The 16,191-nt window shown below is 41.9% G+C and overlaps 1 pseudogene; it reads right to left on the minus strand.

Moving 5' to 3' along the window:
* Positions 1 to 1,686: 1,686 nt before the first annotated feature.
* On the minus strand, positions 1,687 to 8,351 carry LOC123044086 (DEAD-box ATP-dependent RNA helicase 41-like; annotated as a pseudogene).
* Positions 8,352 to 16,191: the final 7,840 nt, after the last annotated feature.

Raw genomic sequence — 16,191 nt, forward strand, 5'->3', positions numbered from 1 at the left:
CCGAATCGTTGAATGAATTGGTGCGATCAATATGCGCTCGGCTGCTTGCAAAAACATGAAATGGTATCGTTGGCATGCGACTATATGGTTTATATTGCTAGGACTTTGGTCATCTTCTACTCAACTACATAGAATGGTTTATATTGCAAGATCGAACATGGATGCAGTAACCGCAAGTGGGACAAACCATACACACTTTTCACAAAGGGGCAATCATCCTATAACAATACCGGTAGGGGGTTTTGTGAAAAAATGCACGCGCTGACCGGCCCAACCACTTGGCGAGCTATGATTGGTCTGGGACTAAAACATCACATGAGATGCAAGTTGGGGTATGACTTGGTCAAGTTTTACAAGTTTGGGACTAGATCATCACATCCTGTGCAAGTTAGGGTACCTGGGGTGCTATTACCTCATCTTTTATGGACCTTTCTTATTTCGAGGAGAAGGAACACCTAAACACACGAGAAGCCACATCGTTCTCTGGAGAAATAGATCATGGTCTTAGAATTACCTGCCTCCTCTCTCCGCGCAAGAGAAAAAGAAAGAGTGTGTGTGGCTTTTTATATAATTTCTAGAGTATGTAGAGAGAGAGAGAGTTGGCAGGGCACCATATATTTGACAGAATAAAATGTGGGAATTTTGTAATTTCTAGAGCATATAAATTCAGTACAGGAGGTGATGTTAGTAGGTAGAATTAGAAATTTGATTGTCAACATGAAATTTTTTCTGATTACAATTTGCTACAAAATACTCTAATGATAACTTAGTCCAACTACACGTGTACAAAAAGCATGAAGAAATGTGGGTTTTTTCTCTGTACAATGTGATATTATAAATACTTGCAACTTGCAGGTAGGAGCTATATTGGGCATGAAGTCAACCATGAGTTTGTCTCATACGTAGCAAGATAGCCTGCTGCTACAGGGACGTTTCAGCTCACGAACAAGACAGGACTTGACAGCACCTGCTAATAAGACTGCAGCGAACAGCTGCACGCTCTCGTGATGTTCCTTTTGTACACAAATCTCGAAGCTAACCAACAGTCCAGATAGGAGGTACCGTGTAGCTCGAGCTAGGAAGGAACTTTGTATTTCCCAGTAAAGGAAACAAATACATGTCCCCTAAACATGTACTTATCAAATATGCAGGAAGAAAAAGAAAGTAAACAAAATAATGGAATTCTCAGTAAGGATGTGAGGAAAATGCAGTATGAACATTTATTAAAACAGTTACTTCTAGTCAAATGGATAAATTTCAGGTTAAAATGGCATATTTTGAGATAATGCAGAATCACAAAGAAAACAAACAAAGAACCAGGAAACCATCAGTGTAACGTTGAAAAAATGAATCAAGGAAAATGCAAACCATACCATTATGAAATCAATTGCACCGTGTGTGCTTGACTAACATTTTGATGGAATCTACACATGAGGTAGCTTGTTTACGTTTCCTGCATGAAATGATTATTTCCAGAAACATGCTGAGGAACCGCCTTTAGACTCATTGGTAAAGCTGTGTAAGGAAGTTGCCATATATTTCAGGAGTTACAAATTCCGATATACTTTCATGACTGTCTTCCTACAAAACTTTAACCTTAATTATCAAACAACAAAGCCATATAACTGGTAGCGCATACAGTTGACATCTTAAGAAAGTTGACCACCTCTCTGGTATGCATGCTGGTCAAGAAGGTGCCAGAGAACCCAGTTTTCTCTTCCCAAGAGAAATACTGCCGGTGAATTTTGAATTAGAGAGTTCCCGGGGAATTGGAGCTCCTGCAGTCTTCAGAACCTGAACAAGCTCTCTAAAAAGTTTCCGATCCTCCTCATTCACAAAGACAATAGCCACACCCTCCTCACCCATCTGAGACGCTCTTCCAACTTGGTGAATATCTTTCAGAATATCCATTGCACGTCCCAAGATCCCTGTACAAACAACAACATATACTTCCCCTGTGAGAAACCGTCTCAATCCTTCTCTCCTCTCTTTCATTGTTTGCTCACCATGAATAGAAACAACCTCCAAGCTAGTAGCAGCAGTAATTGCTTTAGACAAGAGATCGGCACCAACTCTGGAACTCACAAATACAACAACAGGAGGTTTAAAGTGCTTCTTACTTGTCATTATCTCAAAAATCTTCTTCTTCTGGTTAGGCTCCACCCAAATTACCACTTGTCTAACTGATTTGTTTGGTTTACCTGGGTTCCCGCAAGAAATGTGTATCATGTTGTTAGACAGTGAGTTTGACAATTCCTCAATTTCTGGATGTACTGTTGCTGAAAACATCATAACCTGTGGACATGAGAGCGTGCGAAAGATCTGCATGGCCTGATCTCTGAATCCTCTCTGTAGCAAGCAGTCCACTTGATCCAAAACAAACATAGAAACATCTTTAAGGTCAACATTGTGTTTCATCAGAAGATCAATTAGTCTCCCAGGGGTGCCAACAATTAGCTCGACACCATTTTCAATTCTATATATTTGGTGAGCCAAGGGGTCTCCACCAACAACTAGAGCAGTTTTAAATGGTAAACCCTTTCCAAGCACATTTGATTGATCCTCCACCTGTAGGCGCAGCTCTCTAGTTGGAGCAAGGACTATAGCCAAGGGCCCACGCTTGCTTGTACATTGCTCTCTCTGTGAACAACGTGCAATTATAGCAACTAGAAAATAAGCTATTTTCCCTGAACCAGTATCTCTAGAGACAAGTAGGCTTCTATTACTTATTGATGAAGGAATGACTTGCATCTGCACCGGAGTAGGCCAAGTATATCCTGCAGCCTCAAGATTGTCCCCAAGCTTCTCAGGAAGACCACATGATTGGGTTAAGAATTGCTTCACCCTTGACATACATGTCAAGTTTATTTCTTGGTGAAGCGATCTGGCTCGCATGCAAACTTAGTATATCAGGAAAATTATTGTCTGACACAGAAGCTCTCATCACAAAAAGGGACTTATACGTGTGCTGGTGCTTTTACTTGTATCTTCGAATCAGCGGCAATTCTAGCAAGAAGAGCAATCTTGGATTCCACACTTCAGATGTCATCATCAGTTTGATCACATATATATTCACCGTATCGAGCACATATAACGAAGCGAGGCTCCCCAAGAAGAGCTTCTCTCTACTCAGAGCATCTTTCCTTCACACATAGATCTGTAAGAGTCAGCTAGTATTCTCAAGAAAGATAAGATGTCATGTATGAGCTAACACTATTCTATAAATAACAAAATGACAGAATCAGTGGTTCAAGCATTCAGGAAGTGTACCTACTAATATCAAACATATAAACTGTTGGAAATATGAGCAATTTATCAAATGATTTTATTAACAGGAATACTAGATAAAATAGCCGCGATAAAACAAGTCATGCAATCTGACGGAGAGAAAGTAAATAGCATCTGCATATATGAACTTGAACTGAACACATCTAGGACAGACACTAGATCATGTTGCATATATGAAGTAGAACCTAACATATGTAGGGCAAACACTAAAGCAAAGAATTGTGGCAGGATTTCTATCAGAAACAGGAAGAACACATACGGGACAGCAGCAGCAGAAGCACTGGACTTGGGGTCGACATCCTCGCCAGCCATGTCGTCGAAGAGGTTGTCGACGTCGGGGAAGAAGTCGTCGTCGGGGAAGTAGTCGTCGGAGTCCGTGATGAAGAGGTCAGTAGTCGCGCGGAGCGCTCCCCAAAAACCTTATCACCCTTCTCGCGTACATGACTCAAAAGGTGCGGTTCCGGAGGCCTACTATCCCGACCTGCGGTGCACGCCGCAAGCCGGGATGGGGAAGAACGTAGCGGTTGCGCAGTGCTCAGGAACTTTGTGGCGATAGGAAGAGGATCTTCCGGTGTGTCTCTCTGGAGAGGAGCGACCTCTCTTATATAGGCACAGGAGAAGGACACGAACAGGCTGCGGCGGGAGGTGAAGCAATGGAGGGAGACGAAGCGAACGGGCAGAACGCGAAGAGGTGCGCCGTTCATATTCAGTCTCCACTACAGAAAAATGTTTCAGCTCCCGTGTGACCGTTCGTATACCCGTCATGGGTGGCAAAAATTTAGACATCGGCTCGGCTCATTCTCGCAACCCGCGGCGTGGCGTGGCGAGGCGGGCGGCGGCGGAGGAGCGCGCATGGATGTCCCTCTTGTTCTCATGCTCATACATGTGGGAAAGAACCTCCCTTATAAAGAGGTCCAACTCCCTCTAAACTAGCAATGTGGGACTAAACTTTTTTTCCATCTCTTGCCTTGCACGAATGGGCTGTGTGGGCCTCTAGGATTTATTAGGAATTTCTGAAACTGCTATTGGGCTAGGCCCAAAATAGACAAAATTCCAGCAATCCCCCACTAGATCCCAGAGGTACACAAAATTTGCCTTTGGTTTCAAAACACTGTTTTATATACCGGTACTACAGTGGAGACTGTTAAGTTGAACTTCTACCTAGAACTCTATGCTACACTAGTAAGCAACTTGAACAGTGGACTAGGCCTTGAACTGCAAGTTTTCTGCGAATCTAGCTTCACATAAAGTCTTGACCGATACGTGGCTACTGTGGGTCTTCCCCGTGGATGGAGCTTATGCGTCATACTCCGAGACCTTTCATGAGTTTACTAGAGAGAACCCTACTCTCATAGATTGCGACGTTTAACAATCAGACTCATATAGGTGTGTCCTTCAAAAGATGTTCTGCAGGACAACATCTCTGCTTAAAAGAGCCACTTAGAACACATTAAGATATACATCAACCTGCCATGCAGATTAGAAGAGTATTGCATCTTCATGGAGTGGTATTGTCAATAGTAAGGATACTCTCCTCTCAGTTGACCAACACCTTGTCTTCCACATCTAATTCACGGGATCTCCAATCACAAAGAATAGGTTACCACTGTGAACAACTCATATTGTGGGTCTCATACCCATCTCCCTCGATGCATTATCTATCACATTACGTGATAGACCCTTAGTAAAAGGATCTGCCAGATTTTTAGACGTTTGGATATAATCCAAAGCAATAACTCCGGAATTTTTCATTTTCCTGACAGAGTTTAACCTTCTCTGAACGTGTCATGATAACTTCATGTTATCCTTTGAGCTGCTCACTTTCGTGATCACAGTTTGATTGTCGCAGTTCATAAGGATACCCAGTATAGGTTTTTCAACAACCGGCAAGTCATTCAAGAGCCGACGAAGCCAATCTGCTTCGACCGTAACTGTATCTAGTGCTGTGAGTTCTGCTTCCATTGTTGACCTCGTTAAGATGGTCTGCTTGCAAGACTTCCAAGAAACAGCACCACCTCCATGAGTGAATACATAACCGCTCGTGGCCTTTATCTCATCAGCATCTGAGATCCAGTTTGAGTCACTATACCCTTCAAGCACCTTTGGGTGCCCAGTGTAGTGAATTCCATAATTCGCAGTGCCTTTCAAATAACGCAGAACTCTCTCTAGAGCTTTCCAATGCACATCTCCTGATTTTGAAACAAACCGACTCAGTTTGCTAACAACAAAAGAGATGTCAGGTCTTGTAGCACTGGCTAAGTACATAAGCGAGCCAATAATCTAAGAATACTTCAATTGGTCTCTAGCAATTCTTCGATTCTTTTGAAGCAACACACTAGCATTATATGGTGTTGGAGAGGGCTTGCAGTCACTGTAGCCAAAGCGACTCAAGATCTTTTCCACATAGTGAGATTGAAGCAATGTAATCCCACCATCATCGTCTCTCAACAACTTGATGTTCAGAATGACATCAGCCACTCCTAAATCCTTCATCTCAAAACAACGAGATAGAAAATCCTTGACCTCCTTAATAACATTCAGATTTATTCCGAAAATCAGTATGTCATCAACATACAAGCAAAGGATAACTCCCTCGCCCCCACCATGGCGATAGTACACACATTTGTCAGCTTCGTTTACAAAAAATCCTGCAGTTGTTAAAGTTATTTCAAACTTCTCATGCCACTGTTTAGGTGCTTGCTTGAGTCCATACAAAGACTTCAACAACTTGCACACTTTTCCTTCCTGACCATCTAGTACAAATTCATCTGGTTGTTCCATATAAATTTCCTCGTCCAACTCTCCATTTAGGAAAGCAGTCTTAACATCCATTTGATGAATGAGAAGATCATGTGAGGCAGCTAGTAAAAGTAGAACTCGAATAGTGGTCAGTCGAGCCACAGGTGAGTAAGTATCAAAGAAGTCTTCTCCTTCCTTTTGGGTATAACCTTAGCCACGAGCCGAGCCTTGTACTTTTCAATAGTACCATCAGGCCTAAGCTTCTTCTTGAATAACCATTTGCATCCTATAGGTTTGCACCCATAAGGACGATCAGTTATCTCCCAAGTTTCATTCGCCAAGATGGAATCCATCTCGCTACAAATTGCTTCCTTCCAGTAGTCAGCATCTTCAGATGCATAAGCCTCTGAAATAGAACTGGGAGTGTCATCTATGAGATACACTAGAAAATCATCACCAAAGGACTTTGCAGTCCTCTGTCTCTTGCTCCTAGTAGGAACTTCATTGTTCTCCTCCACAGAACTTTCAAAGTGCTCAATCGAAATGGCAGTTTCGGTAATTGTAACTAGTTCCTGATTCGATGAACTAGGCATCTCCTGATTAGATGAGGTAGTCATATCCTTCATGGGAAAGATATCTTCAAAGAAAGTCGCATCATTCGACTCCATAATCGTACCGACATGCATGTCAGGTACCTCAGGTTTTACAACCAAGAATCTATAACCAATGCTATGAAAAGCATATCACAGGAAAACACAATCCACAGTCTTTGGTCCAAGCTTCTGCTTCTTTGGAATTGAAACATTGACTTTCGCCGAACAACCCCATGTTCGCAGATAAGAGAGTTTTAACCCTTTCTTCTCCCATTCCTCGAATGGAGTTATCTCTTTGTTCTTTGTGGGGACTCGGTTTAGGACATGACATGCTGTCAATATCGCCTCCCCCCACCATGCCTTGAAGAGACCCGATGTGTCTAACATGGCGTTAACCAAATCAGTTAGAGTACGGTTCTTTATTTCGTCCACCCCATTTGACTGAGGTGAGTAGGGAGGCGTCCTCTCATGGATTATACCATGTTCCGCACAAAAAGCATCAAATTCATTGGAAAAATACTCTTCACCACGGTCGGACCTAAGCCTCTTGATTTTTTGATCAAGTTGGGTTTCCACTTCAGCTTTATAGATCTTAAAAAAGTTCAAAGCCTCATCCTTAGATTTCAGAAGATACACACGGCAGTATCTAGTGGAGTCGTCAATTAACGTCATGAAATATTTCTTTCCACCTTTTGTCAAAACACCATTCATTTCACATAGATCTGAATGTATGAGCTCTAGTGGTGCAAGATTTCTCGTTTCCGCAGTCGTGTGAGACTTACGAGGTTGCTTAGCTTGCACACACACTTGACACTTAGATCCCTTGACAGTGGTGAAACTAGGGATTAAGTTCAACTTTGCTAGTCGCGACATGTTGCCGTTGAGGAAAGAAGATTGAACATAGTATTCTTTGTTTGTCAAACTCCATCTTTAGCTTGGATCCTGAATATGCAGGACAATGATGGGAACACTGCATTGCATTTAGCTGTCCAAGCTGGGAAGCTTCGAATGTTTTGTTCTCTATACTGGAATAAGGAAGTGCACTTAAATTTACCAAATAATAATGGACAAACTCCCGTTGATTTATCCAGAAGCTTGGTTCTACCGGGGATGCATTATATTGAGGTAATATACCCTTGTTACTACTATTTATCAAGGCTTGGGCACTTCAAGCTTAACAAAAATAATCCATGGCTAATATCTTCGTATGGTGTTCATAATACCCTTTTTTCAGAACAATGAACGGAAGATACACATGGCACTCACAATGATTTATGCTAAACATATTAGTCTTCGCTGGAATGAGTTTTATGAAATGTATAATCGTCCACTTAAACCAGAGAACGCGGTCAAAGAAGCAGAGAAGGTGAAAGATTTAAGCCAAATGCTAGGAATTGGTTCAGTTTTAGTAGCAACTGTGACCTTTGGTGCAACTTTTGCTGTTCCGGGAGGTTTCGTAGCGGATGATCATAAAAATAAAGGCACACCAACACTTGCTGGGACATTTACCTTTGACGCGTTCATGATGGCCAATGCATTAGCTTTCGTTTGCTCCTCAATGGCTATGATTGGTCTCATGTTCTCTGGATCTTCTATGGTTGACTTGAGGATCCGCAAATTTAACTTGGGTGCATCCGTGTTGTTAATGGCGAAGTTCAGTAACAAGCTTTTCTGTTGCTTTGCATTGGGCATGTATATAGTGCTAGCGCCCGTAGCTTTTCCTACAGCCATTGCAGTCTGTGTGCTCGTTCCTCTTGTAGTGCTATATGGAAATTTTGAATACTTGGTAAAATGGGCTATTCTTATAGAACCGCTCTACGTTAGGATGAGTTACTTGGCATTGGAAGTTAGCATGCTTGGTTGTTGCTCAAATGGTCATGGCAGTCTGGCCCTTCATAGTTATCTTCGGTTGGGCCACAATTGCATGGAAGTTGCAGAACCACTAATGATAAGAAGCACCAAATATGTGACGAGTTGAATAAATGAAATGGGTCTGTTCATAAGCATATGTTTGTTCAAAAGCTATACTATGTATAGTTTAGTTTTGTTTGTGTTCTTGACATGGCTTGTACCTTTTCTTTCTTCAGAGTACTTGTGTTTATATATAAGAAGTAAACAATGTTACTCCCTCCGATCCAAATTAATTGACACTCTTTTGGTACAACTTTGTACTATATCTTCTAAAAACTAGATGCTGAATGGTTGTGTGACTGATTGACGCTTCTGCCAAGTATCCATCACCTACCAGGTCGTGGCTCTCCGACAGCCCGCTTCATCTAGCTGTGCCATGGCCACTGGTCAGCCTGAGTGGATAGATGCTTCTGCCATTGACGAGGACTCTGCTCTTGACACTAAACAGTTCACTGCAGGAATTTGATCGACATCATGGTACATAATACGATTACTGCAGCGAAAGATACAATATGTCTTTAGAGATCTGACTAGCTACCAATGCTTGGGAGATAGTTGACTGGTGGACACCGTTGGTGGTGATCTAGATCAGGAGGTGGTGCGGTGTCGCATCTACCGCACCGGCGACGGTGGGTCTCGGTGGTGTGGTGCAGTGGAATCTCGGTGATGGGCGTATGTTGATGGACAAGCGTAGGGTGGTGGCGTTGTCTGACGTCGTGATGGCTTCTACTGCAGCTGAGCCTGACAAGGTCAATACGTTGATATCTACTGAAGTTGAGATAGCAGAAGATGGCGGCGGTGGATTCTGAAGCATGCGCATGGAGTGCGCATTGAGGGTGCTCTTGGCTCATCGTGGAGCAGCTTGATGGGACTGCCAAATTATATGGTGTGTGTTGATGCAATGTCAGGGCGCACTTAATAAATTAGTAGGTGTAGCGACATTAAATGCCAGAAAGATGGCTTTGCATTGATCTATGTATTTGTTTGTCAGACTCTGTTGAGTAATATAATAAAGATGACTGTGTTGCAAATTTGGACCATCATGTTCAATCTCATGAATAAACTGACTAAATCACACAAAATCTTATTTTTATCAGGGGGAAACTAATCATCAGAAGAAGTTGGAGCAGATATATGACCTGGCCTCAAGAATCGGTTCCCGTCTCCATCAGCAACTCCGTCTGTTTCCGTCTTCAGAATGACCCAAGATGCTTGGGCCAACCAATTTTTGTGATCCTGCTTTTACATTTCCCTGTTCTATCTTTGGCTTCAGATCTTTCAACAAGAGCATAAAAAAAAAGGCACATGCATATTCAGAAACTGAACCAAATTGGTAACAGAAAGTACAGAACAAAACACCACAGTGGTACTCTATGACATACACATAAGCTATTTATCACAACTCAGTGTAGCCTATCAAGTATATTATTTATTCCAGAGTTGCACTACTACTGCTATCAATAGGGAATCAAATAAACTACCATACAGAACTTAAAGAATCATCATCACACATATCTAAATGTAAAACAGTGCAATTAGCTGGTACCGAAAATGACCTAATTTTAATCATCCTCACTGTAATTAGTCTATGCTTCTAAGTTCTAAACACTTAGAAGAGCATTTTGTTCTAGTAGCTGCAAATGAAAATAGACGAATTTGTCTATGTGGAACTCTGGCCCTCACGGTCCAACATGTTAATCCAATATCACACAAAACAAGCTACATTCATACTAGAACCCAAGTACTCAGAACCTAGCATACTGGTTGAGTTAACACAAAACATAACCTGATTTCAGACTCAAAACGTAACAACCCAGTCTGCAAACCAAATTTGGTAGAAAACCAACAAAATCGGGCAGGAGATATTCAGGATTTCTATCTCACACACGAATGTAGTACAGTCACTGACCATGAACTAATCGGATGCAAAGGTTCTCTGATTCAGCGGCGTGGTTGCAGCTTCTCATCTTCCTTCAGTCCTGAAGCCTATAAATTACCAGGTCTGCCTTTGTTAGTTGCTCCGACACAGAAACAACTGCTGCTAGCTCCGCCATGACACCACCGCCCAATTGCGGCTCTATTTTTTCGAGGAGATGTTCTTCGTCTTTGTGTACAAATGTTGACGAGCACAACACAGTCGCGCACTAATTTAAACATGTAAAAAAAATACACACTATTTTCTACGTGTGTTAACTTTAGTATGTAAATATATTTTATATAATACTATTCATCACAAAGGGTGCGGAATAAGTTATTCTTCACCCGACGTAATCTTACGATCTTTTCATAAATAAATTACATATGAAATACAAATAGTTACGTTTATATTGATTCAATATGTAAAATTTGGCATAAGAAAACAAATATATAGGTCCTTAGACTAGAAAATTTGCATTTTATGTGTATTTTACACAACGGTTTTATGTTTGTAATTTTATATAACATAAATATTTTTTTGGCGATTATATATTTTTATGTTCTCTTTTTACGTCTGAATAAGAAAAAAAATATGGAACATAAAATTACCATGCATTGATGTTAAAATAGAGGGTGTGAAGAATAACTATTACTCACCAGTGTGACGAATAGTGGGTAATACTTTTCATGACACAAGGTGCAGTATATATATTCACAAACACACACGCACACCCCTTGTCCTATACATGTCTTTTGGTCTACATCAAGCACCCCAAGTCTACTCTTCAAAGTTTTGCACTCGTAGTTCCAGGACAGTGCAGATAAACAAGGAAATAATCGCAGCCCTCAAGATATTGTTTGACCGTAGAGAAGAAAGCGCACTGGAGGCCCTCAAGTCATACTACTTTGAGCGTAGCGTCAGTCATGTGCTCTTACGCATCTCAAGTCATTGGGAAGATAGATTATGTCCACTTCATCGGTCGACGAGTACTAAAAACACAAGAGCAGACAATTGACAGCCAAGTGCTCCGATTTAAGAATTAAGAGCGAGCAGCTCACCACCAAGAAACAAGACAAACGGAGGAGACATTAGTCTTCAGCATACCACTCACTACGTCTTTAACTAAAGGAGTAGGCATGGCTGCATTTCTTGGAGGATTGTATACTTAATAAGGGTGTACCCGGACAGAAGTAGAGCACAAAATAACTAGCTAGACCCATGCATAAGCAGAGAGGGCTGACCCGATGTTGGCAATGGCGTCGAGCACCGGCAATGTTGAAGAGAGCTCGTCAAATGCTCTGGCGGTTGGCCTTTGGGATGCGCAGCAGTTGGAGATTATGCCGTCCGGCAGCAATGATTTCCCTCCTGCCGCTGGCCGGGAAAGGAAGCCGGTGCCTATAAATCCCCTGTTGCTGGCATCGGCGTCCTTTGGCTCCTGGACGGCACTGAATTATCTTTTCAGCAAGGAAGATCAAAAAGCAGCACCAATGATCCAGCCTACTCAGGTATTTCTTGACTTGCTAGTGGGATACCCTGCAAGCAGCAGAAGCACCACAGGAAGATTGACGGTGCAGCAACCTTCTGTAGACATAGAAAATGTCGTTGATGAGCCTGCTTCACCCATGGCTGCTCTACTTCTCAAGGGCATCACTGCCAAGGGAGACAACGCACTACATGCGGTTGCGAGCAACGGGGACAGCAAGAAATTCTTGAAGTGCGCAATCATCATCTTCAAGAGGGACCAAGACCTCCTATTTGCAGTGACTAAAAAGGGTGACACACCCTTGCATTATGCCGCTAGAGCCGGTAATTCCCAAATGGTCTCTTGTCTAGTACAACTTGCTGAAAGTTGCAAGAGGTTGCATGAGCTCCCGAGGAAAGAGAATGTGCTTCAGGAGACGGCCTTGCATGATGCTGTCCGCATTGGAAATGAGGATATTGTGGAGCGTCTATTGAAGTCTGATCCCGACTTGGCCAATTATCCTAAAGAAGGCATTTCCCCATTGTACCTTGCAATTTCACTGCGAAGATCTACTATCGCACAGACCTTACATGACAAGAGCAATGGAAATCTCTCTTATTTCGGGCCAGATGGGCAAAATGCGCTACATGCTGCGAGTATTCGAGCCAGAGGTATTTATTTTATATTTACAGAGTTCTGTACTCCAAATTACCAATGGAATATAGATACATAAAGTATTTCAAGCTTAAAATCCATTAGCTGCCTACCAATACACTCCCTGTTTCATTACGTAGTGCATTTTTTTAAAGACAAACTTTGACCAAGTGTTAGAGATAATTATTTAAGTCCACGATACCAAACATATAAATTATAGAAGTACATCTTATAATGAATCTAATGACATAAGTTTGGCACTCTGGATGTAAATGTTTTTCTCCATAAATTTGGTCAAAGTTTGTGAGGTTTGACTTTTCACAATATTATGGAACAGAGAGAGTAGTATACATTTTTGTTTTATGAGCGCATGTTTATTATACCTTATGTGAGGAATCGTATAATATATCCTGATACTTTTGGTATCGAGGTAAAATAGAAGTGACACTATATTATGTATGAAGTTTGTTCAACATAGCCTAATTAAGGGGATATATGACACCAGTTGTTAATGGAACCTGGCCGTAACCTCATCTGAAAAGAAGTGAATTTTTCAAATTCTTTTCTTGTCGATAATCTAATGCTCGTCATGTTGCTTCACTTACCTTGGATTGTCACACAAAATATCACATTTGCAGGGATCACAGAGGATCTGTTGAACTGGAATAATAACCTTACCACTCATGGGGACAAAGATGGAAGCACGCCTCTTCACTTTGCATCAGTTTTCCAGCGTTCTGATAGATTCAGAAAATTATTAGAAGCTAACCCAGCACCAGTGTATCAAGCAGACAACAATGGATCATTTTCCATACATGTCGCTGCCTCTGTAGGTGCCAAAAATGTCCTAAAGGTTATACTTGAGAAGTTTCCTAACAGTGCTGGCTTGCGCAATGCTCAAGGACGGACATTCTTTCATGTTGCCGTTGAGAAAAGAAGACTCGACATAGTGTCCTTTGTTTGTCAAGCCCCATCTTTGAATTGGATTTTGAACATGCGAGGCGATGATGGGAACACTGCACTGCATTTTGCAGTCCAGTCTGGGATGCTTCGTATTTTTTGTTCTCCATGTGGTAATATGGAAGTGGACCTAAGTTTAGCAAACAACAATAAGCAGACTCCTCTTGACTTATCCAGAAGCTTGTTTCGCCTTGGAGCAAATCACATTTGGGTAATATATTCTTGCCCTTATTAATGTTGAAGCCTTGGCCCCCTTCAAATGCAACAAAATAAGTAATTGCTAGTGTCTCCTTATGGTACTCATATTTTTGTTTGTTTTTTCAGAATAGTGACCGCATGGTATACGACGCACTCTACTTGGTTGGCGCTGAGTATAGTTGTGTTCGCTTCGATCAGTTTATAGAAGAGTATAGTCGCAGGTTAAAAGCAGATGATGAGGTCAAAGAAGCAGAGAAGATGAAAGAGGCAAGTCAAATGCTAGGCATTGGTTCAGTTTTAATAGCAACTATGTCATTTGGTGCAACTTTTGCTGTTCCTGGAGGTTTCATAGCGGATAATCAAACCAATAGAGGCACACCAACACTTGCTGGAAGGTATACGTTTGATGCATTCATGATGGCGAACGCATTAGCTTTTATTTGCTCCTCAATAGCTACTATTGGTCTCATGTTCACTGGATCTCCTTTGGTTAACTTGGTGACTCGCCAAATGAACTATGGGGCATCTGTTTTCTTCATGTCAAGTTCGCTCACATGCTTGGCTACTGCTTTTGCACTGGGCGTGTATATGGTGCTAGCTCTGGTTGCTAATCCTACTGGGATTGCGATCTGTATGCTCAGTCCTCTCGTGATGCTATTTAGAAGTTCTGAATATTTACTAAAGTTGGTTATTCTTGCACGGCCATTATGCCTACGGATGGGACTATTTCGTGCATTAAAATGGTTGGCAACGATGATGGTTGTCCTAACGCTCTTGGATATGTGGCCCTTCATACTTATCTTCGGTTGGGCCACAATTGCTAGGAAGCTCAGAAAACACTGATGGCAACAAGCATCAAATGTATGATTGAGTTTGCACTGTGTGGTATCAAACCGGTTAATTCGGCTGACACTTAATTCGAGTTATTACTTGGGATCAGAGGCAAAAAAAAAAATTGAAAAGGAGTTTTCATATCCTCTGCTTCCTCTTGTGAAACCTCCCCGGCAAGGGATTATACGCAAATGAAACATGGATGTGACTAATTAGCAGCTTTCATATCCACTGTCCACATTTTTCTTTACCCGTGTTCTTGTTTTTGTCGGCCATGTTTCTTGTTGCAAGATTTGTATCATCATCATCTACTGCTACTGCTGGTTATTGACAATATTTCTTGTCACAGGACACACAAACTACAGTTATGTGCATGTTAGGTAGGTCAGGCAACTTGATTCAATGAACTGGGAACGGTTTCAGTTAGACAAGGATGATGTGGACAACAACACATAATGACATGTTTTCAACAAAACACATTGTAACAGAGCAGAGTGTACCTCTCAAAATTGCTTCACCTCCTGGACCCACCATCTGAGACCAGAGAGCCTGTTTTGTAGATTTGGACCATCAAGTTCAATCTCATGAATGAATGTACCAAATCACACATTGGAGCAGTTCTCAGTAGCTATTGTGCAGCTCGGTACTCTTGTGGGTTTAGATATAATGCACTTGATAACACCCAAAAAATCACATGGTTAAAGCAGGAATCAAAACTGAAGTGCTGAAATGGTGAACTACATGTGCATAAATAGTGATAAGTAATTTGCACAATGGTAAAACACACATTTGTATTAGAGGTAGCTTTACAAAATAGTAACATCTGGGAAATTCAGATCATGCTTGCTGTTTACCTTGTCTATATACTTTCAAATGATTTTGAAACAACTTTGTAGAGATCTATCAGTTTTTTGCAGACAGGATCCATAACAGCAGTATCTGCCTTTTTTCCCAAACTGCACTATCAATCTATAGTCATATGCGCATGTGTAACTAGTTCAGTTCACTTCAGCAGCTCTATCTGTTTCCATCTTCAGAATGGCGCAAGATGCCTGAGCCAACCAATTTTTATGGGCCTGCTTTTACCTTCCCCTATTCTACCTTTGGCTTCGGATCTTCCACCTTTCGTTTGATGAATCAAAGGTGCAGGAAGGCTGGCACTGAAAAACATTGAAAGAAGTCCACATAACCCCCCAAAGTTTCACAAATCGGACACTTAACCCCCTAAACAACAAAACCGGGTATTTGGCCCCCTGATGTTTACAAAACCAGTCACATCACCCCCTCACTCTGTTATAAGTGGTTTCAGCAGGTGGTTTTGCCACACGGTTGAAAATAGACTACACAGAAACTGCCGAAGGAGAAAAATCAAACAACGAAATATGGCAGCACGGAAACAGTTGAAGCCTGGAGGCAGTTTAAGCATGGAAGCTCAAACAATGCATGCATGCACACGTTGGCATGCGTCCAGCTGCTATTCATACGCACTCTAAGCCTCGAGGCAGACCGACACCTTCAGGACATCCGGCATGTCTCTGGCTCTACCGATGGCGCGAGCTCGACGACTTTGTCCTTGCCCCGTGGATTCATATGTACAATGTGCCGGCCCCATGAACGAGGGCGCGCCGCACCTGAAG

This window comes from Triticum aestivum, chromosome 1A (assembly GCF_018294505.1).
Source record: "Triticum aestivum cultivar Chinese Spring chromosome 1A, IWGSC CS RefSeq v2.1, whole genome shotgun sequence".
Taxonomy (NCBI): domain Eukaryota; kingdom Viridiplantae; phylum Streptophyta; class Magnoliopsida; order Poales; family Poaceae; genus Triticum; species Triticum aestivum.